This window comes from Phalangium opilio, unplaced genomic scaffold (assembly GCF_054372755.1).
Source record: "Phalangium opilio isolate 3A_F unplaced genomic scaffold, DU_Popi_V2 ptg000094l_1, whole genome shotgun sequence".
Classification (NCBI taxonomy): domain Eukaryota; kingdom Metazoa; phylum Arthropoda; class Arachnida; order Opiliones; family Phalangiidae; genus Phalangium; species Phalangium opilio.
The window spans coordinates 138,552-158,750 of record NW_028324199.1 but is presented as its reverse complement, the minus strand read 5'-3'; the positions used below and the strand labels follow the sequence as shown (position 1 = coordinate 158,750).

The following is a 20,199-nucleotide window of genomic DNA, read 5'->3' as shown; positions in this document are numbered from 1 at the left end:
GTGATTGGGCATAAAAATAAGCTAGGTCTCTGGGAAAATTCAGCATTACTACGTACCTATGGTGTAGTGGTTATCACGTCCGCTTCACTTGCGGAAGGTCACAGGTTCGAGCCCTGGTAGATGCATATTTGGACAATCGTGATTGGGCATGAAAATAAGCTAGGTGTCTTGGAAAACTCAGTATTACTACGTATCTATCGTGTAGTGGTTATCACGTCCGCCCAACACGCGGAAGGTCCCAGATTCGAGCCCTGGTAGATAAATATTTTGACCATCGTGATTGGGCATAAAAATAAGCTAGGTCTCTGGGAAAATTCAGCATAACTATGTATCTATGGTGTAGTGGATATCACGTCCGCTTCACAAGCGGAAGGTCCCAGGTTCGAGCCCTGGTAGATACATGTTTTTACCATTGTGATTGGGCATAAAAATAAGCTAGGTCTCTTGAAAAACTCAGTATTACTAAGTATCTATGGTGTATTGGTTATCACGTCCGCTTCGCACGCGGAAGCTCGCAAGTTCGAGCCCTGGTAGATGCATATTTTGACCATCGTGATTGGGCATAAAAATAAGCTAGGTCTCTTGGAAAACTCAGCATGACTACGTATCTATGGTTTAGTGGTTATCTCGTCCGCTTCATAAGCGGAAGGTCCCAGGTTCGAGCCCTGGTAGATACATATTTTGACCATCGTGATTGGGCATAAAAATAAGCTAGGTCTCTTGGAAAAATCAGCATTACTACGTATCTATGGTGTAGTGGTTATCACGTCCGCTTTACATGCGGAAGGTCCCAGGTTCGAGCCCTGGTAGATACATATTTTGACAATCGTGATTGGGCATGAAAATAAGCTAGGTGTCTTGGAAAACTCAGTATTACTACGTATTTATCGTGTAGTGGTTATCACGTCCGCTTCACTTGCGGAAGTTCCCAGGTTCGAGCCCTGGTAGATGCATATTTTGATAATCGTGATTGGGCATAAAAATAAGCTAGGTCTCTGGGAAAATTCAGCATTACGACGTATCTATGGTGTAGTGGTTATCACGTCCGCTTCACTTGCGGAAGGTCCCAGGTTCGAGCCTTGGTAGATGCATATTTGGACAATCGTGATTGGGCATGAAAATAAGCTAGGTGTCTTGGAAAACTCAGTATTACTACGTATCGATCGTGTAGTGGTTATCACGTCCGCCCAACACGCGGAAGGTCCCAGATTCGAGCCCTGGTAGATAAATATTTTGACCATCGTGATTGGGCATAAAAATAAGCTAGGTCTCTGGGAAAATTCAGTATTACTAAGTATCTATGGTGTAGTGGATATCACGTCCGCTTCACAAGCGGAAGGTCCCAGGTTCAAGCCCTGGTAGATACATGTTTTTACCATTGTGATTGGGCATAAAAATAAGCTAGGTCTCTTGAAAAACTCAGTATTACTACGTATCTATGGTTTAGTGGTTATCTCGTCCGCTTCACACGCGGAAGGTCCCAGGTTCGAGCCCTGGTAGATACATATTTTGACCATCGTGATTGGGCATAAAAATAAGCTAGGTCTCTTGGAAAACTCAGCATTACTACGTATCTATGGTGTAGTGGTTATCACGTCCGCTTTACATGCGGAAGGTCCCAGGTTCGAGCCCTGGTAGATGCATATTTTGACCATCGTGATTGGGCATAAAAATAAGCTAGGTCTCTTGGAAAACTCAGCATGACTACGTATCTATGGTGTAGTGGTTATCACGTCCGCTTTACATGCGGATGGTCGCAGGTTCGAGCCCTGGTAGATACATATTTTGACAATCGTGATTGGGCATGAAAATAAGCTAGGTGTCTTGGAAAACTCAGTATTACTACGTATCTATGGTGTAGTGGTTATCACGTCCGCTTCACTTGCGGAAGTTCCCAGGTTCGAGCCCTGGTAGATGCATATTTGGACAATCGTGATTGGGCATGAAAATAAGCTAGGTGTCTTGGAAAACTCAGTATTACTACGTATCTATCGTGTAGTGGTTATCACGTCCACCCAACACGCGGAAGGTCCCAGATTCGAGCCCTGGTAGATAAATATTTTGACCATCGTGATTGGGCATAAAAATAAGCTAGGTCTCTGGGAAAATTCAGCATAACTATGTATCTATGGTGTAGTGGCTATCACGTCCGCTTCACAAGCGGAAGGTCCCAGGTTCGAGCACTGGTAGATAAATGTTTTTACCATTGTCATTGGGCATAAAAATAAGCTAGGTCTCTTGAAAAACTCAGTATTACTAAGTATCTATGGTGTATTGGTTATCACGTCCGCTTCACACGCGGAAGGTCCCAAGTTCGATCCCTGGTAGATACATATTTTGACCATCGTGATTGGGCATAAAAATAAGCTAGGTCTCTTGGAAAACTCAGCATGACTACGTATCTATGGTGTAGTGGTTATCTCGTCCGCTTCACACGCGGAAGGTCCCAGGTTCAAGCCCTGGTAGATACATATTTTGACCATCGTGATTGGGCATAAAAATAAGCTAGATCTCTTGGAAAACTCGGTATTACTACGTATCTATGGTGTAGTGGTTATCACGTCCGCCTAACACGCGGAAGGTCCCAGGTTCGAGCCCTGGTAGCTACATGTTTTGTCAATCGTGATTGGCCAAAAAAATAAGCTAGGTCTCTTGGAAAACTCAGCATTACTACCTATCTTGGTGTAGTGGATATCACGTCCGCTTAACACGCGGAAGGTTCCAGGTTCGAGGCCTGGTAGATACATGTTTTGTCAATCGTGATTGGGCAGAAAAATAAGCTAGGTCTCTTGGAAAACTCGGCATTACTACGTATCTATGGTGTAGTGGTTATCATGTCCGCTTCACAAGCGGAAGGTCCCAGGTTCGAGCCCTAGTAGATACATATTTTGACCATCGTGATTGGGCATAAAAATAAGCTAGGTTTCTTGGAAAACTTAGCATGACTACGTATTCTACAGGGCCGGTAGGCCCTTGTAGATATGACTTGATACTCTTTTGTAACGTTAAAGCAAAATTCACATGTTTTTACCAATTTTTCTATGGAGATTAACATGGGGTTTTTCGTGATATTTAACCACCTCTAACTGAAAAGCTAGAGCGAAGTTACTCTTCGGAATACTCTTAATTTAACAATTAAGTATTCAGGGTTTGCGATCGGCTAGTCTAATCAGAAACAATTAAAGTATGTTAATTTTACTTAATTACGGAAGTACGGCTCTTGAGTTAAACGTCAGGTTAACCTGTTAGCTAGGTCGAAATTTGGTTGAAAAAAGCAATCCAGTTATAAAACTAAAGGTAATTGATTTCATAATATTATTTGATATTGGTTTTTGGAAGACCAAGGCTTAGATTTCGTACGTAGTTTTTCTTGACTCTCGGGAGACGGCGGGAACCCCTAGCTCCAGAAGGTTCACAGTTTAGGTCGAGGGGGTAATTACTTGTTTAATCGGGTGTACACTCGTTGAGTAATCCCGAAAACAATTCAGTAATCCAAGATAATTTTAATAATCTCAAGAAAAATCTGCAATTTCAAAATATTCTCCTTAATACTAAAAATTTAGGTTAATACCGTATTAATCTCCCTTAATACTTGAAAATTGCCGTTAATCCCAAGAAAAACCACAATATTTCGTGAATCCCAGAAAAATTTTGATAATCCTTACTATTTTTATAATCATAAATTAATAGCAAATAATCCCCCTTAATCCATGCAAAATGTTGTTAATCCCCAAAAAAACTTAAAATATTTGATGGATTCTTATTTTAATACCAGTGAATCCCTCCCAAAAATCGTAATACCGGTGAATCCCTCCCAATAAACGTAATACCGGTGAACCCCTGTTTAAAAACGTAATACCTGTGAATCGCTGTGAATCCCTGTTTAAAAACGTAATACCTGTGAATCGCTGTAAATCCCTCTTTAAAAACGTATTAAACCCCTGAATCCCTCCCAAAAAGCGTAATACCAGTGAATCCCAGCTTGAAACTTTAATCCGATTTAATCTTACATAAACCTTATTAATCCTAATGAATTTTCGAATTAAAAGTGTAATCCCATTTAATCTTGCCTAATATCAAATTAACAGCCAAGAGATTACTTCGTCATTATTAATCCCACTTTTTGTTGAATAATCCCAATTTTTTTTAATACTTTGTAATATTTAATCTGGTGTACACCTTTTCAGGGAGTTATTTCCCCCTCGGTTTAGGTTAATGTTAAAAATAGTGATACTTGTTGATCTTTAGGATAGCGAAGCGAAGGTATGTTTTAGAAAAAGAAAAGCTACTTGAAGAACTTATCTTTAATTTATTTTAAAAGTATTTCAAAATTTCAGAAGCTGCGCAGCCGTTGCAATAACTGTTTTATAATGGTATTCAGGATAGTGTTGCTACGTGTGCGAGTGATAAAAAGTAAAGCCTTCCTAAAGAATAGAGATGCGCCGGTACCTATACTTGATTAAACTGATATATTGGAATTGGTTTAAACTGGTATTGGCCCATCGGTACCGATATTTGGCTAAACCAATATATTGGTATTGGTTTAAATTAAACTGACAGATTAAAGTTGAAACTACACTTATCTTTCACCCAGACTCCATTCTCCTATTTAATAATTACAATTATTTAAATTATCATTAGAAAGCATTTTTCCCAATATTGAAAAGGCGCAAAATTTAAAGGTTTGTGGTAATTAATGTTCCGCTCGGATCCAACGCTCTACTAAGGTTTGCATTTAAGGAGAATTTATTGTTCAACTTATGTAATAAACTAAATTAACTCTAGTAAGAGAGCTTAATAACTATAATTAACGTGAAATTAATCCAAAATAATAGTTTTTTGGTGACCCTTGACAACAATGACGGAAATATTGTTATGAAATTTAAACACCCACTAAAACATTTCCAAATCTCGTACCAGGATACAATTAAATTTCATATTTTATTGCAACTCGTATTATAAAGTAAATCAACACTAGATAAACCGTTAAAATAAACTTTATGAAGTATAGTTAGGGTAAAACTAACTTTGGGAAAGGTGTAATATTATATTGGAACTAAATAAAGATAAATATCAATATTTTTTGAAAAGGGTTATAAATTATTATATTGTTTGGGACTTTTTCCCCTATTTTCCATATCCCTCACTTATCCGGGTTTTCCAGGTTCCGTGCGAACCCTGTAACAATTCCAAATTAAAAATGATTACATATTAGCAAATTTGAGATTATTTACGCTCACTGCTCAACTTATCTTTTTTACCCTGAAATGAATGAAAGTCAAGGAACTATTTAGACCATCATTGATTACGGAAGCCTCTAGTGTTTCAGATTATTTTGTTATTGTATTTATTACAAACTTTTCATTTCCTCTATGACCTGGGATTGTGACAATGCAGTAGGGGTTTTTGTATTCTTTCCTAGGATGAGCCAATAAAGGCTCGGAGATTTTGTCTCGAGAGAGAGAGGGGATTTTGACCGGGCCAGGCTCTTTATCTTGGGGGTATTTAGTACAAATATACTCAGGCTTATACCCCTGTGAAAACCTGCCGCACAGGAACTCAGTTTGCTTCTGAAAAAAACCTGCATTGGCTAGGTGTAATGTTATCCAAGAAAAACAAAATTCCTCCTTCCCTATCAAACACAAATAGCGTTCTCCATGTTTGTAAGACCAAACGATACACAGCAATCCTTAAACGTCTTCAGAATATGATTAAATTTCAATACCAATAGTGTCACACGGTACCATCAAGTCAGATTGTCCGTCACCGATCAGACTTTACTTATGGCAACAATACCTAAGGGATTCATTCCGTTGGAACCCTACATCCTTTGTGATTGATAACACCTCTACCAGCCAATGTAACATAATCTAGGAAACCTTTACCTTTGGTGATAGGTTTTTAGCTTTGCATACTTATTGCTTACTATCTACAAGCTGAATCATAAGGTAAAATTGACGGTAAAAATTAGCAGAAGTCTCTTTTTACCTCTCCGAGTGACGTATGTCACGGAGAGGTATTACACCGGCCGTGTCTGTCTGTCTGTGTGTCTGTCTGTCAGACCCCACGTGACCGCGTTCGCAGTTTGCGTATCGGAGCAAACAAATACCCGATTTCCGGAACGCGTTCGCGGTTCAAGGAAATTTGGCCATTCATCTACCAACACCAGTCTTTACTAACTGGCTTCTAAGGACCACAATCTGCTAGTCTTTGTCCATCCCACATGGACACTAGTCTGTACTTGCAAGCTTCCAAGCAAAACCATTTTCTGTTCTTCGTCAATTTCACCTTGACACCAGCTTCTATGCACCACCATCTTCTGTTCTTCGTCAATTCCACATTGACACCAGCTTCTATGCACCACCATCTTCAGGTCTTTATCCATTCCACTTGGACGCCAGTCAGTCCATTCTGTCTTCTTTTCCTTCGTCATCGTTTGGTTTCAAGATATACGCGGCGATCGGCTAGGGTTACGAGAAACGTCTAGCCTCCCAATGGCAGGGCTTCCACCATCGGTTCACGCGAATGCGTTTTTATCTATTATTGGTTTCAAGATATACGCGGCGATCGGCTAGGGTTACGAGAAACGTCTAGCCTCCCAATGGCAGGGCTTCCACCATCGGTTCACGCGAATGCGTTTTTATCTATTATTGGTTTCAAGATTTACGGGGCGATCGGCTAGGGTTACGAGAAACGTCTAGCCTCCCAATGGCAGGGCTTCCACCATCGGTTCACGCGAATGCGTTTTTATCTATTATTATAATGGCAACGAATCGTATATATACCCCAAAATTTGAAGAAAGCGGGCAGGAGGGGCACCCTTCACTTAAAACGTCAATATTAGCAAAGTTTCGAAAGATAATAGGAACAACTTTATTTTAAACGATTTAACTATTTTTAAAGTTATTTACTGGCGATTAAAATAATTAATATCATTTATATTTAATTAATTATTTAAGATAAACTTATTTCTACGTACTGACACAAGTGAGAGTTAATATAGAACGAGTAATGAAGATTGCATCTGAATCGAAACACTACACGCATATCAAAGTTAATATAAAGCGAGTAGGATGAAAAGATCTCTTACAAAACGATAACATTTTCTTTTTGCAGAATATTAAATGGAAATACTTAAATATTTTTCGGAATTACGATTCATTTAGTAGTTGTTTAGGTATAAAGCTCTGTTTCATCTCAATATTCCATGAACATCTTTTGATATTAACATTTAAAATTTGGTGTTTACTTTTTAATTCATCTTTACTACATTTATATATAGTGTAAACGTAACTTTTAGCTTCATTAAATAATAAGGATGTTAATACTTCATCTCTCCATACGTGTTGAAACGACTGGGTCTATGAGATAAGAATTGACCTTGTTTCATGCCCTCTTATAGGAGGTCTTAACGGTTCAGAGTGAGCCGAAAGTTAAATACACATTTAAGTGATAGATATTAGGTCCTCATTAGAATTTTTGAGGATACGCAGGGAATTACTAAGCGCTTTAGACTTTACAAATGATCATGGCAATACCTCGCCGATTAGAACTATGTATTTCCGGTTTGTCTCATTGGCTGGCGGATCTGTGTTTGGAAAGTAAATTCGTCTCGGCTCGGAGAGGTTTATTTTGGTTTCCCAACTTGTTTGTTTCTTCTATGAAAGATATATGTTTTTCATTTTTCCCGTGAGAAGTCGCTTGAAACCGAACAAAGTTGTTATACCGCCACTTTTAAAACCATTAAGTGCTTTTTCTTCCTAATTTCTAATTCAAGAAAAGCAATAAAAATATATCGGTTGCCTATTTTTTACCCTTAAATGTTACCAAAGTCAAACTTTCATTAGTGAATAAACAATATCTTCAGCACCTAACGGTGTTTCGCGGTTTATTTCACTACGTTCAACTAAACCTACCAACAAAAGTGGTTAAATGACAGGTCGGCCGTACCATAAAGAGAATAATGATGCCGTAGTAAACCGGTGCATTCGTGAACTGATGATTGCTGAACGCAGTCATTTCTCTTTTAGGACGCGAAAAAACAAGTAAGTGACTTTAATAAGGAGCTTCTTATTTTATTTCCTTCCGATTTTAAATTAAAAATTTAGTAAAAAATTATATAATTTTATGCAGAGAATATCTTATTTTACACTCTCTACGCGACACATAGTTTATATCTTACAATAAATCGTTTAAATCTTTTAAAACGTTTTTTAACCATATAGTAGATATTAAGCCTTGGCTAATGACCGCTGCTTACTTTGTCCGTTTCAACTGCGCGATTGCAGCTATCTGAAGAGAGCATGAATCATGCCGCGACATGCCCTCGTCGGATGAAGTGTAAAAACCTTGTGTTGCCAACCAAAGATATTTTCATAAACTGTGCTTAGTGTTTGACACGAAAAAATTCAATGTAATTTGGCGCTAACGTCAATTATTGAAAAAAAGCTTTTGTTTAGCATTCCATGTTTTTAAACCTCGTTTGATGGGGGTATTAATGTTATAACAAACCAAAGTTTGTTTCATAAACCGTGGATATTGTCTCACACGAAGATTCAATGCAATTTCTCACTAACCACAATTTATGAAACAAACTTTGGTTGGTTAATCCTCGTCTGAAGAGGGCATTAAAACCTGGCTTAATAATCTAAAGTTTATTTCATAAACTGTTTTTAGTTTAGGTTTGGCACACAGTTCATGAAACCAGAGCTGTGCTTATTAATTAGTTAGCTAATTGAGTTTCTAATTAATTAGCAATATTTACTAATTGAAAATGGTAATTGAATTTTAATTACCTTAGTGCTAATTAAGAAGTAATTCTAATTAATTAGTATGAATAGGAAAGGTAATTATCTAATTAAAATTTAATTAGATTTAGGATTAACTAATTAGCCAATTGGATTTTCAATTATTCTTTTAATTTAGTAAAAACTAAAAATCGAGGAATTAACTCTCGATTCATCTATTTGAATATGAAAACGGCCTCATTATATCGATGAGAAAACCTTAGTGCTACTCTAAATATTTCAGCTCCTCAAAACATGAGAGAATTCTAGTACTAGTAGAAAATTTCGTAAATCATAACTGTCCCATTTCGAAATTTCGACTGTTTTTCCTACTCGAATTTATAGCAATGTCCATGGATTTACTACTTAAGAGTCCATTATAGGAACTGTGGCAAGAAAATGAAGAAATGAGAGAAATTTTAACATGACGGAAGGCTCGAGGCTTGTCTCATTTTTCGTGAATAATTCACGGCTTCCGTACCCGTTTTTTAATAGCATTAAAACATTAAACTTTGCATTACCAAAGTACTAAATCCATGGGCACTTTTAAACTTTTATGTTTACTTATGGTTTCTTTTTTTTCCTTAATTAGACAAGTAATTAATTGGAAATTAGTAATTCTAATTAATTAGTTTGATAAATAAATGGCTAATTTCTAATTGAATTTAATTAGTTTCTATGTCTAATTGCTAATTGGTTAATTAATTAGTTCATAAATATTTACCTAATTGCTAATTGGTTAATTAATTAGTTCATAAATATTTACCTAATTGCTAATTCTAATTCAATTAGTAGTCAGCTAATTAGCACAGCTCTGCATGAAACAAACTTCGGTTTATTATATCAGGTAAACCAGGTTTTTACACTTCGTCTGAAGCGGGTATAATAAAAAATGTGGTATAATGAAACTGTGGACAGTGTTTGACATGAAAAAGATTAATCGTGATTTGATACTTACCAAGGTTTCATTTATTATACCACGTTTTTGTATAATGCCCTTTTTAGACGAGGATTAGAAACCTTGTACATTAAACCACATTGTTTCATAAACCGTAGTAATTGTTTCCCATGAAAAAGATTCTGTGTTATATGGCACTAACTAAATATCATTTTATGAAACAAACTTTGCTTTATTCTAACGGGTTTCTAATCCTCGTCTGAATAATAAATAGTACTTGGTTTCAAAAACTGTTGTTACACTAAAATTATAACATGTAATTTGGCGCAAAAACCTACGCTCCTTCCACACCAGAGTTCCCACGAAATTTCATTTCAAAATTCTTTATTTCCAAATTTAGTTTCAATATGGATAGATATTTTACGGTGACCGGTGCGAATTCCACCGTAAACGTAAATTTTAACCAGGGCGGTGCCCCTCCCAGTGAAACGGGCCGTGGGCGTGGGCCCAGAAGAGGGCGTGGGCGTGGGCCCAGCAGAGGGCGAGGGCGTGGGCCCAGCAGAGGGCGAGGGCCCGGAAGGGTTGAGTCGGGCTCAAAATTGTGGCCGTAGTGGCGGCAGCGGCAGAAGACGCCGCGGCAATCACTGCCAACGCTACGGCCACCTAGCACGAGATTGCTGGGGCCGACATGGTATAGTACTTTATTCATTGCTAAACGATATAAATTTTCAAATGCCCGTATTCTAAAATTTTATTATTAATAAAACAGGCCCACGAAGTCAACAAGCGCGCCCGCAAGGCGCGGCGGAGAGCTCCCAGGTACCCCAGCCGATGTAGGCCGAGGGGGAGGGGATGGAGGTCGGGGCGGAGGGGTCCCAGATACCCCTGCCGATGCAGGCCGAGGGGATGCAGCTGGAGAGGGCGGAGGGGTCCCAGGTGGGGACGGAGTTTGAGGGGGCGGCGGGGTCGGAGGTGGCGCCCTCCTCGAGGTGGTGGCCGGTCCTCAAGGCCGACAGCGGGACGCCGCTGAAGAGGAAGAGCAAATCCGAAAATTGGAGGAGGAGTTGGATTCGTAAGTTGCTTTACAGGTTCTACTAGAGGGATTCTATCAAACTTTTATGACTAGTATTAGCTGAGGACATTCTAAATTATTAAAGCATGGCGCGGCTCCAGTGGATCCCCTACAAGTTGACTTTCCTTACGAACTCCACTTTTGGCTTGGCAAAGCTAGAGGGATACCTGCATGTATACCTCCATGTATAAGGTGAGGAAAGTCACCTTGTAGGGGATGCACTGGAGCCGCGCTATGCCTTAAATTAACCTAAAAAATACTTAAAATTAAGTGTTGGGCACAAATAAATAATAAGGTCGGAGATAGATGACCAATAGACCATTCCTGTAATGCCATAGGAAAAATAAGCAGCACATGGGCCGGCCCGTCATATTACGCTAGTTCCCTCGCGCTAAGAAGCACTACAAGCGCCAGTATGAGTCGACTGGACTCCCGCGTGTAGCGAACGCGAGCACCATCTGGTGTTGCCTCTTGGCTCAAGGGAACTCTCCTAATATGGCGGCCCTTCCCCTATGCGTTGGTTTCTCGGCGAGTATTTAATGGAATGGTCTACATGGAAATTTTACCAAAAAACGTTTTGAGCTTATTTTATCAATACTTTTTCTACTGTATCAGAAGGAATTGAATCTGATTTTAAAAGACGAAAGCTTTCCATTAGTTGACAAAACATTAATTTTTTATCTTTAAAAGGGAGAATAAAATGGTCAGACAACCAAAAATTAATTCTTAAACTTAAAGAATCGACTTTGGAAACTTTTAAAAATAATAAAAAATAAATTGACAGTAGAATTAGGTGTAAATTTTATCAAAGATTTTGATGGTATTTTAAAAATATTAATTTTATAAAAAAATGGTTCTATGGTATGACCACTTCATACTCCCTTTAACAAATTAGTCTTCTTAATTTTAAAACGTGTGCATAATTGTTTGATAATTTTGCTTTAGACTATACCAATATTTAATAATATATATTAATTTTACTGCAGTGTCGAAATCAACAAAGAATAGTTTTTTTTAATTATCATTTTTTTTAATAATTGTGATAATTTTCTAAAACAAGAAATTTTGTTCTTCCCATTACTTTAAATACTTTTTTTCATATTACAATTTTTTTCGTTATTATAATTTTTGTAACCAAAAGTGTTTATAATTTATTTATTTTTTTTTCGTTTTAAATTATTTTATTTATTTAAAATTGTCACTATCTACCAATCCAATTTCTTGCACTTTCTTGGCAAAACTTTTGAAATCTTCAATAAGTAACGAACGTCTTGCCTGGAATGCCGAATATATTTGCCTTTTTAAGTGAAATGTTTTTCCAGATAGCAACTGGCATTGGAGTTTGTGGGATGTGAATTTGGAACTTTGCTTTTTACATGAATAAGCAGGAGTTTTTGTCGTCAGCAAACGTTCCGTAAGTTGCGTGATCAAAAATCGCTTGAAACTTTCGGCAATCATCTTTTTATATTTGGTTTTAAAAATTCCTTTGTTGAAGGAGATTTTCTTAACATAATAGTTGGCAGGGTTTGCACCACCTTTACTTTGTCGAGAAGTGGCACCTATTTTAGGGGCCTGCAAATCCTTTTCAATTTTTGTTGAACTTGTCAATAAAGACTTACAATTGAGTCCATCACTTGGTTTTTTACTCTGAGAGAGCTGTTTTTTTATATAGTACCTTTTACACCTAACTCGGTTTGATGCAGAGTTTTCCAAAATCTTATTCGCCCTAGCCTGAGCTTGGTCTTTCAACGCAATTGGCTTTAAATATTTTAAGCGATTTTTTTGTTTCTTAGCACGTTGCCAAACCATTTTAGTTCTCTTTCAGACCCAGAAAGGCTTTTTTTAAAGCAAGAAAGGACTCCCTCTCTGTTGAACCACGAAAAAAGGTTTCTCTGTTGAACCACGAAAAAAGGTTTCTCTGTTGAACCACGAAAAAAGGTTTCTCTGTTGAACCACGAAAAAAGGTTTCTCTGTTGAACCACGAAAAAAGGTTTCTCTGTTGAACCACGAAAAAAGGTTTCTCTGTGGAACCACGAAAAAAGGTTTCTCTGTTGAACCACGAAAAAAGGTTTCTCATATAAAACACAAATTCAAACAAAACACAGACAATGAATAAGAAAAAATTCCTTACCTTTAAAAAGACGCTAAGGAACAGCAATGTACAGCTTAGTCCGCTTTAGAAAAGCGTCAAACCCAAGCCAACTGAAACGCTGCTTAGCAAATTCCACAACTGAAAAAAATTAAAACTTAAACTCTGGAAAATGTAATCAGGCTTACCTATAACCTTTCACGAGTAAAGTGAATGTCTTTGTCTTACCCGTCTGAACTAGCAGAACGTGGTCGGACGAACTTCATATCGAGTTCAGTTTAGTTCACATGTAGATCAAAAATTAATTTCTTGCAGTCATTGGGCGGCCTATTTAGGCAACTCGATCAAGCGCTCAACGACGAAACCTGCTCCTGTAAGCTCGATGGAAAGTTTTAGCTGGAACTTCTCCAAGCTAGTATTTATACTCTATGCCAGGTCTAAGGAACATTTTACATATGCCATGTTACTTACAATGGTTGTTTCTATGGAGTAATTATCTAGGATTGAAAACGAAAGTAAATTTCAAATAGGGACTTGGCAATTCAGGCTTAACTCCGCTCCGCCCCCAGCGCCATTATGGTATGTTTTTTTAACAGAATGAAAGCTATATAAGCCCCTCCTCCTGGTATGTTTTTTAGCACTAGTGGAAGGTAGAGTGACGTTGCATGACGTAGTACTGCCAAGTCCCTATTGCATTAAATACATGTAATTTAATACTGTATAGGAGCTTATGGAAAACGGTATTATTTTCCAATCCGAAACTTCTATTATTTTTGTATTATATTCCCTATATCATGTATAGCGTACATATGTATCTTCACAAAGTTTCGAAGCTGTAAGACCTTTTCTTTGGTCCTAGCTCGACATAATAAACGGAGCAAAAAAAAAAGAAAAAATTCCAAACCATCTTCGGTGTATCGTCTGCTTCGTGTTATGCTCTTAGTTTGAACTTAGTCATAAACACTGCATTAATGGTTTATTCGGACTGATTTTTATCAACATCCATAGTTTGAAGTAAAAAAATGTCATTACTACCCGTTTCGAGTCTGTAAAAATCATGGACCGTGGCGGCATTGCTTAAAGATCCATGACTCACATCAGTGTTCATCAAAAACGTTTAACACGCATTTTTACCTCTCCGAGTGACGTATGTCACGGAGAGGTATTACACCGGCCGTGTCTGTCTGTCTGTGTGTCTGTGTGTCTGTGTGTCTGTCTGTCTGTCAGACCCCACGTGACCGCGTTCGCAGTTTGCGTCCATCCCACATGGATACTAGTCTGTACTTACTGACACAAGTGAGAGTTAATATAGAACGAGTAATGAAGATTGCATCTGAATCGAAACACAACACGCATATCAAAGTTAATATAAAGCGAGTAGGATGAAAAGATCTCTTACAAAACGATAACATTTTCTTTTTGCAGAATATTAAATGGAAATACTTAAATATTTTTCGGAATTACGATTCATTTAGTAGTTGTTTAGGTATAAAGCTCTGTTTCATCTCAATATTCCATGAACATCTTTTGATATTAACATTTAAAATTGGGTGTTTACTTTTTAATTCATCTTTACTACATTTATATATAGTGTAAACGTAACTTTTAGCTTCATTAAATAATAAGGATGTTAATACTTCATCTCTCCATACGTGTTGAAACGACTGGGTCTATGAGATAAGAATTGACCTTGTTTCATGCCCTCTTATAGGAGGTCTTAACGGTTCAGAGTGAGCCGAAAGTTAAATACACATTTAAGTGATAGATATTAGGTCCTCATTAGAATTTTTGAGGATACGCAGGGAATTACTAAGCGCTTTAGACTTTACAAATGATCATGGCAATACCTCGCCGATTAGAACTATGTATTTCCGGTTTGTCTCATTGGCTGGCGGATCTGTGTTTGGAAAGTAAATTCGTCTCGGCTCGGAGAGGTTTATTTTGGTTTCCCAACTTGTTACATATGCGTTGAATTAACAACGTTAAACCACTTCGGAAATTGTGATAGATACAGTGTGTTACATTTTTGCTATTTTTGACGTTGGCGTGTGCTTATCCGCCAAAATTGTTGTGAATAGTGTCAGTATTCCATTCTAGCCAAAGTAGGGGATAAGATCATTCATTAACATATTTTCCAGATCACTTTTAAGTTAGCGCTACCAGCGTAGAGTGCTTCATAATACGTAAGCATATTTTCCTTCATCAAGTAATTATTTTTCTATTTACTCGACACTTTAAAACACTTGTTCCGCTAGAATTTGATCAATACTAATTGATTATCTGTGGCAAATAACACTTACTGCGTACAAACTTCTGTTCCAGTAATTTCAACTATGACAAGTTGTAAATTGGAAATAATTTTAATTGTAAGAACAGAATTAAACTTAATTATTGAATAGATTTTTAGTAGGGTTTGGATCATTTGACTTTATTTATTATTAGAATTTCATACAGCCAATCTTATTGTCCAGTAGATGTAAATTACGTGAAACACACAATAAGGGGCAATGTCATAGTACCTTCCTGGCTTATCATCCTGTGATACAAAGCAGCTTAAATTTAATTCATTCCGCATATTAAAAATAAACCAACCAGAAATAATTGCATAGAAATATAAATTATCTTGTAAATTATCTTGTCTCAATCATCCTTCTAGAGAAAGTCTCTCTTTTTTAAAGAGAACCCAGCAAAACTGGCGTTGCACAGGGTCATCAATAAAAAGTGGTAAATTAAGGAAACATAGGAAATTTGCCCTTGAAATATACGCAGATATTGGTGTAAAATGTTACCGAGAAAATAATGAAATTGCAGGGAAAAAACTTGGAATAAATTGTAGGGAAAAGAATAGAAAGTAATTGTTGAAATATAACGGAGATACAAAGGAAAATATAAATTATCTAGCAAATACTCCATTCAAATATTAAGTAGGAACTTTATTATAATTTCATGGTTTGAGAGTTCTACAAAACTAATCTAAAACAAATTTCATAACTTCACTATTGCGAATTAAATTCCAGCAATTTTGAAATTCATACAAGTTAAAGGAAATAGTTATAGTTATTTAGAAATTATCCACAAACCCCAAAGAAACAAATTCCCTGCCGTCTATTGCTATTGCTAAATATTCCCCGCAAACGAGAAACGCTTACGAATATTCCAAAATGTAACTTTTCCGTTTTAATTTCAATATATCATTAACATAGTTCGCAAAATCACCAGCCAATTAAATCTAGCAACATTAAATTATATAATGCTGCCAAACAAAACAAGGGGATCTAGCCCATAATTAAGCCCTATTACTTGTGATCTCTCCTGATTCAATCGATTTTCTTTTACTGAAATATCCTCTAGTATACGGGTGAATGGGGGGGGGGCATTTTTTTCCCTTGCCAGCAATGCAATGTGGGTCACACGTGTCTAGGGCCATACTTACTTTTTCATATCCGCTAAAAGATACAAGGTCATAATCTTCCGAGCACGCGCCTAGACAAACCTCTTTCCCTCTGACCGTTTTAATCTCCTTTTCCTCTCTCTTGAAGCTGATTTACACCGTTAAAAGTATATAGACATCTTATTCTAGCACTTCTACTCATGATGCATTGCCTCAAAAATTCTCATTCATATATGTATATAGAGTGTACACAACAAATAAAAATTTTTATTCTGCATTTCAAATACTGTCATTTTTGAACTAACTTCATATATAAAGTACAAAATTATATGCTTATCGAAAACTATGTTATTGGATATAAGTTAATATAATTAACGATACTTAAGTACTTCTTTAAGCTATTAGAAATAGATCAAGCCCAAATGTATGTCGGTACAAAAAACATAAAATTATTCAAATTTAAATTACATTAAGACTGAAGGGACAGATATTATTGTTATTATATTGTTATTGTTGAAGGGGGTGGCGCGTCGCCGCGCCGAGCACCGATACCAAGGGTATATTGTGCGCCCCGAGCTTGTTAGACTACGAAGAGTCCTGTCGCCTCGATGAATCGGAGAATCCGATTGGCCGAGACAGTAGAGAACTGGTGAGGTTCCATAGTATGCATGTCGAAATGCTCGAACCTCATGGCCGCGAGGTAGTCGCAGCTACAGAGGATATGGGAGGAGGTTTCCTCTACCTCCCGGCAGAACCTACAGAGTGGGTCATCAACGATGCCCAATAAGTGCAGGTGTCTATTCAGCCGGCAGTGTCCAGTGAGGAGACTGGTGACCAGCCTAATTTTGTTTTTGGTGAGGGCAAGCAGTTCCTTTGCCCTAGTGATAGAAGGACCCGGGACAAACTCCTTGGCCTGTCTCTGTCCATCCATGTCAAACCAGAGCTGCAGTTGAAGTGCAGACATCCGGCAGTGAATCCTATGGCGAATGATGCCATGGGGGATGGGAACCGCAGGCTCTGGTCCGGAGAACTTCGCCTCAGCCCCACTTTTGGCATACATATCAGCCCTCTCATTGCCCAGGTATCCGCAGTGCCCTGGCACCCACAGCAATTGAACCATGTTGCGGGCAGCCAAAGAACCCAGCAGATCCAGACGGCTGAGCACCAGTCTGGAATCAACAAGGCACTGATTCAGCGCCTTGAGGGCGGCCTGACTATCCGAATAGATCTGAATCGTCCGTCCGCGATAGTTTTTCTTGTTGCAGAAATCCGCGCATAAACAAATGGCCATGATTTCCGCCTGGAAAACGCTGGCATAGTTGCCAAGGCTCTCGTAAAAACCAAACTTCTTGGTCAAGCAGTAGACCCCGGCACCAACTCCAGAGTCCGTCTTAGAGCCGTCCGTGAACCAGACGGACTCCCCCCCAGTCCCGAGGGCTGGGGTTGTCTCCCAATCAGCGCGACTGGGAAAGTGCACGCTGAAGGGCTTGTCGAAGTGGTATGATATAACAGACTTATCTGAGACCATCACGAGTGATGGCTCAGTACTGCTGTACTCACTGAAAAGCTTGGTGTGACTGAAGTCCCAATGCTTGGGCTTCCACCAGCCGAGGTTGTTAAGCCTACAGGCTCCCATAATAGCTTCTTCCTCAATAAAAAGGTGAAGAGGAAGCATATTGAGAAGGATTTCCAGAGAAGCTGTGGGGGCTGTTCTCATGGACCCCGTGATACCGATGCACGCCAGCCTTTGAAGCTTGCGTAGTTCATCTTGGGCTGTTTTAAGGCGAACCCTGGGCCACCAGACAAGAGCTCCATAGGAGACCAATGGCCTGATGATCCTGGTATAAATCCAGTTTACAGCGCTAGGGCTTAAGCCCCAGGACTTGCTGACTGAACTTCTTAAACGCCAAAATAAAATTTTGGCCTTCTTGATACTCAGATCAAGGTGGGACTTCCAAGTAAGCTTGGCATCGAAAGTCACGCCAAGGTATTTGACCTCGGAGGACTTCTTTAAAACCTGTCCAAAGAAGGAAATATCGTTGAATAGGTCATTAGTCCTTTTCCGAGTAAACGGTATAAGGACAGTCTTGTTGGGATTGACGGTTAGGTTAACACCCCTACACCAATCCTCAACATCATGCAAGACAGATTTCATCAGTGCAGCGATAGTTATAGGGAACCTCCCTGTAACAATCACTGCGATGTCATCCGCATAGCCAAAACAGTGACATCCCCTCTCCCCGAGTCGACCCAGCAGCTCATCCACCACCAGGCACCAAAGAAGAGGGGAAAGAACCCCTCCCTGAGGACAGCCACGGTCGGTGGAGATCTCCAAGGTTTCCCCGAGAAGAGACGCCGTCACCCTGCGATACGTGAGCATGGATTTTATCCAACGACACAAAGTGTCGTCAATACCAAACCGCTCCGCAGCGCGAAGGATGACTTCACTAGAGACCCTATCAAAGGCACCCTCAATATCAAGGAAGATGGCCAAATACATCTCCTTGAACTCGATGGCCCTGTCAAGGCAGTTCAAAATGCCATGAAGCGCCGTCTCTGTGGATTTGCCTTTCTGATAGGCAAACTGAAAAGTGGACAGGGGTGTGTGGGAAAGAACACCATCCCGCAGATACCTGTCCACCAATTTCTCTAAAGTCTTTCGGAAGAAAGAGGTAAGACAGATAGGTCTAAATGCCTTAGCCTCAAGATAGCTCGTCTTCCCAGGTTTGGGAATAAAGATAACCTTCGAGCGCTTCCAGACATCTGGAATATGCGCCAGAGCAATGCAGGCTCTAAATATCCTGCACAGATAAGGGCCAATGGCGTCTATGCATTCCTGGAGGAGGGCGGGAAAGACGCCATCTGGGCCAGGGGACTTGTAAGGCTGAAACGAGTTTACAGCCCACTGAAGTCTAGAGTATGTAACTACCTTATTGGCGATGCCCCAGTCCGCCCTGTGCGCTCTCCGAAAGTGCACGGGGGGAGCGCCGGTGCCTGTGAGGTCAAAGGCCTTGGAGTCCGGGAAGTGTACCTTAAGCATATGCTAAAGGGTATCAGTCCCTGACTTGGTAAACTCACCATCTGCCACCTTGATGGTGCTGAGCTGGTGAGTGTTATCAAGAGCCAGGATCTTCATGATTTTGGCAGTAGCGGGGGCATCAGAGATGCTACCGCAAAAGTCCCTCCAGGAGTTCCTCTTGGCCTCCCGGATGGCTTTATTATACTTATTGAGGGTCTGTCTATAAATAGTCCAGTCCCCAGTCCTCTTAGCCCTATTAAAGAGTTTCCGAGTGAGCTTGCGAAGCTTGCCAAGTTCCGTATTCCACCAAGGAACGAGCCTTAGCCGGCTGGCAAGCTTCGCTGGACAGTTGTGGTGGTAGGAATCGATAATGGCTTGTTGCATGAGATCAACTGCCGAATCAAATTCCAGCACCGAGGAAAGCTTTGGAGCATTACCTCTGAGAAGGAGGCGAAGTTCCTCCCTGTAGCCGGACCAGTCGGTCCGACGGGGGTTACGCAGTTCCGTCTTAACCGAAGTTGACTTGACCGCAACCGAGAAGCAGATGTGCCTATGGTCCGAAAGAGACGGTTCATTAGACACATGCCAGTTGGAAACCGACAGACTGATATTGTCTGTGGCCAGGGTGACATCAATGACCTCCTTTCTGTTAGAAGTAACGAAGGTTGGCTCATTGTGCCTGTTGAGAATATGCAGGTTCGTACCGACCAGATATTCAAGCAGTTCATCACCACGTCTGTTGCAGTCACTGCTGCCCCACGTGACATGGTGGGCATTGGCATCACAGCCCAAAATGAGCCTGTCCCCCTGCCTCTCACAGCGGTCGACAAGAGCGACAACCTCCTGTGGTGGAGGGGAACCCGTGGCATCATGGGGAAAGTAAGCGGACGCCATGGTAAGGCCTGTTGCCTCTCCAAAAGAGGAGGGCATTACCTTAATCACAG

At 39.5% G+C, this 20,199-nt stretch overlaps 14 non-coding genes across 14 annotated transcripts; all 14 read left to right on the top strand.

Annotated features, from left to right (window-relative positions):
- Positions 1-52: 52 nt before the first annotated feature.
- Positions 53-125, top strand: TRNAV-CAC (transfer RNA valine (anticodon CAC)). Its single transcript has one exon. It is a non-coding gene; the product is annotated as a tRNA-Val (tRNA).
- Positions 126-328: 203 nt separating this feature from the next.
- On the top strand, positions 329-401 carry TRNAV-CAC (transfer RNA valine (anticodon CAC)). Its single transcript has one exon. It is a non-coding gene; the product is annotated as a tRNA-Val (tRNA).
- A 341-nt stretch (positions 402-742) lies between these two features.
- TRNAV-UAC (transfer RNA valine (anticodon UAC)) lies at positions 743-815 on the top strand. The gene has a single exon. It is a non-coding gene; the product is annotated as a tRNA-Val (tRNA).
- Positions 816-1,018: 203 nt separating this feature from the next.
- TRNAV-CAC (transfer RNA valine (anticodon CAC)) lies at positions 1,019-1,091 on the top strand. The gene has a single exon. It is a non-coding gene; the product is annotated as a tRNA-Val (tRNA).
- Positions 1,092-1,294: 203 nt separating this feature from the next.
- On the top strand, positions 1,295-1,367 carry TRNAV-CAC (transfer RNA valine (anticodon CAC)). Its single transcript has one exon. It is a non-coding gene; the product is annotated as a tRNA-Val (tRNA).
- Positions 1,368-1,432: 65 nt separating this feature from the next.
- Positions 1,433-1,505, top strand: TRNAV-CAC (transfer RNA valine (anticodon CAC)). Its single transcript has one exon. It is a non-coding gene; the product is annotated as a tRNA-Val (tRNA).
- Positions 1,506-1,570: 65 nt separating this feature from the next.
- Positions 1,571-1,643, top strand: TRNAV-UAC (transfer RNA valine (anticodon UAC)). Its single transcript has one exon. It is a non-coding gene; the product is annotated as a tRNA-Val (tRNA).
- A 65-nt stretch (positions 1,644-1,708) lies between these two features.
- TRNAV-UAC (transfer RNA valine (anticodon UAC)) lies at positions 1,709-1,781 on the top strand. The gene has a single exon. It is a non-coding gene; the product is annotated as a tRNA-Val (tRNA).
- Positions 1,782-1,846: 65 nt separating this feature from the next.
- TRNAV-CAC (transfer RNA valine (anticodon CAC)) lies at positions 1,847-1,919 on the top strand. The gene has a single exon. It is a non-coding gene; the product is annotated as a tRNA-Val (tRNA).
- Positions 1,920-2,122: 203 nt separating this feature from the next.
- On the top strand, positions 2,123-2,195 carry TRNAV-CAC (transfer RNA valine (anticodon CAC)). The gene has a single exon. It is a non-coding gene; the product is annotated as a tRNA-Val (tRNA).
- A 65-nt stretch (positions 2,196-2,260) lies between these two features.
- On the top strand, positions 2,261-2,333 carry TRNAV-CAC (transfer RNA valine (anticodon CAC)). The gene has a single exon. It is a non-coding gene; the product is annotated as a tRNA-Val (tRNA).
- A 65-nt stretch (positions 2,334-2,398) lies between these two features.
- Positions 2,399-2,471, top strand: TRNAV-CAC (transfer RNA valine (anticodon CAC)). Its single transcript has one exon. It is a non-coding gene; the product is annotated as a tRNA-Val (tRNA).
- A 65-nt stretch (positions 2,472-2,536) lies between these two features.
- Positions 2,537-2,609, top strand: TRNAV-AAC (transfer RNA valine (anticodon AAC)). The gene has a single exon. It is a non-coding gene; the product is annotated as a tRNA-Val (tRNA).
- A 202-nt stretch (positions 2,610-2,811) lies between these two features.
- TRNAV-CAC (transfer RNA valine (anticodon CAC)) lies at positions 2,812-2,884 on the top strand. The gene has a single exon. It is a non-coding gene; the product is annotated as a tRNA-Val (tRNA).
- Positions 2,885-20,199: the final 17,315 nt, after the last annotated feature.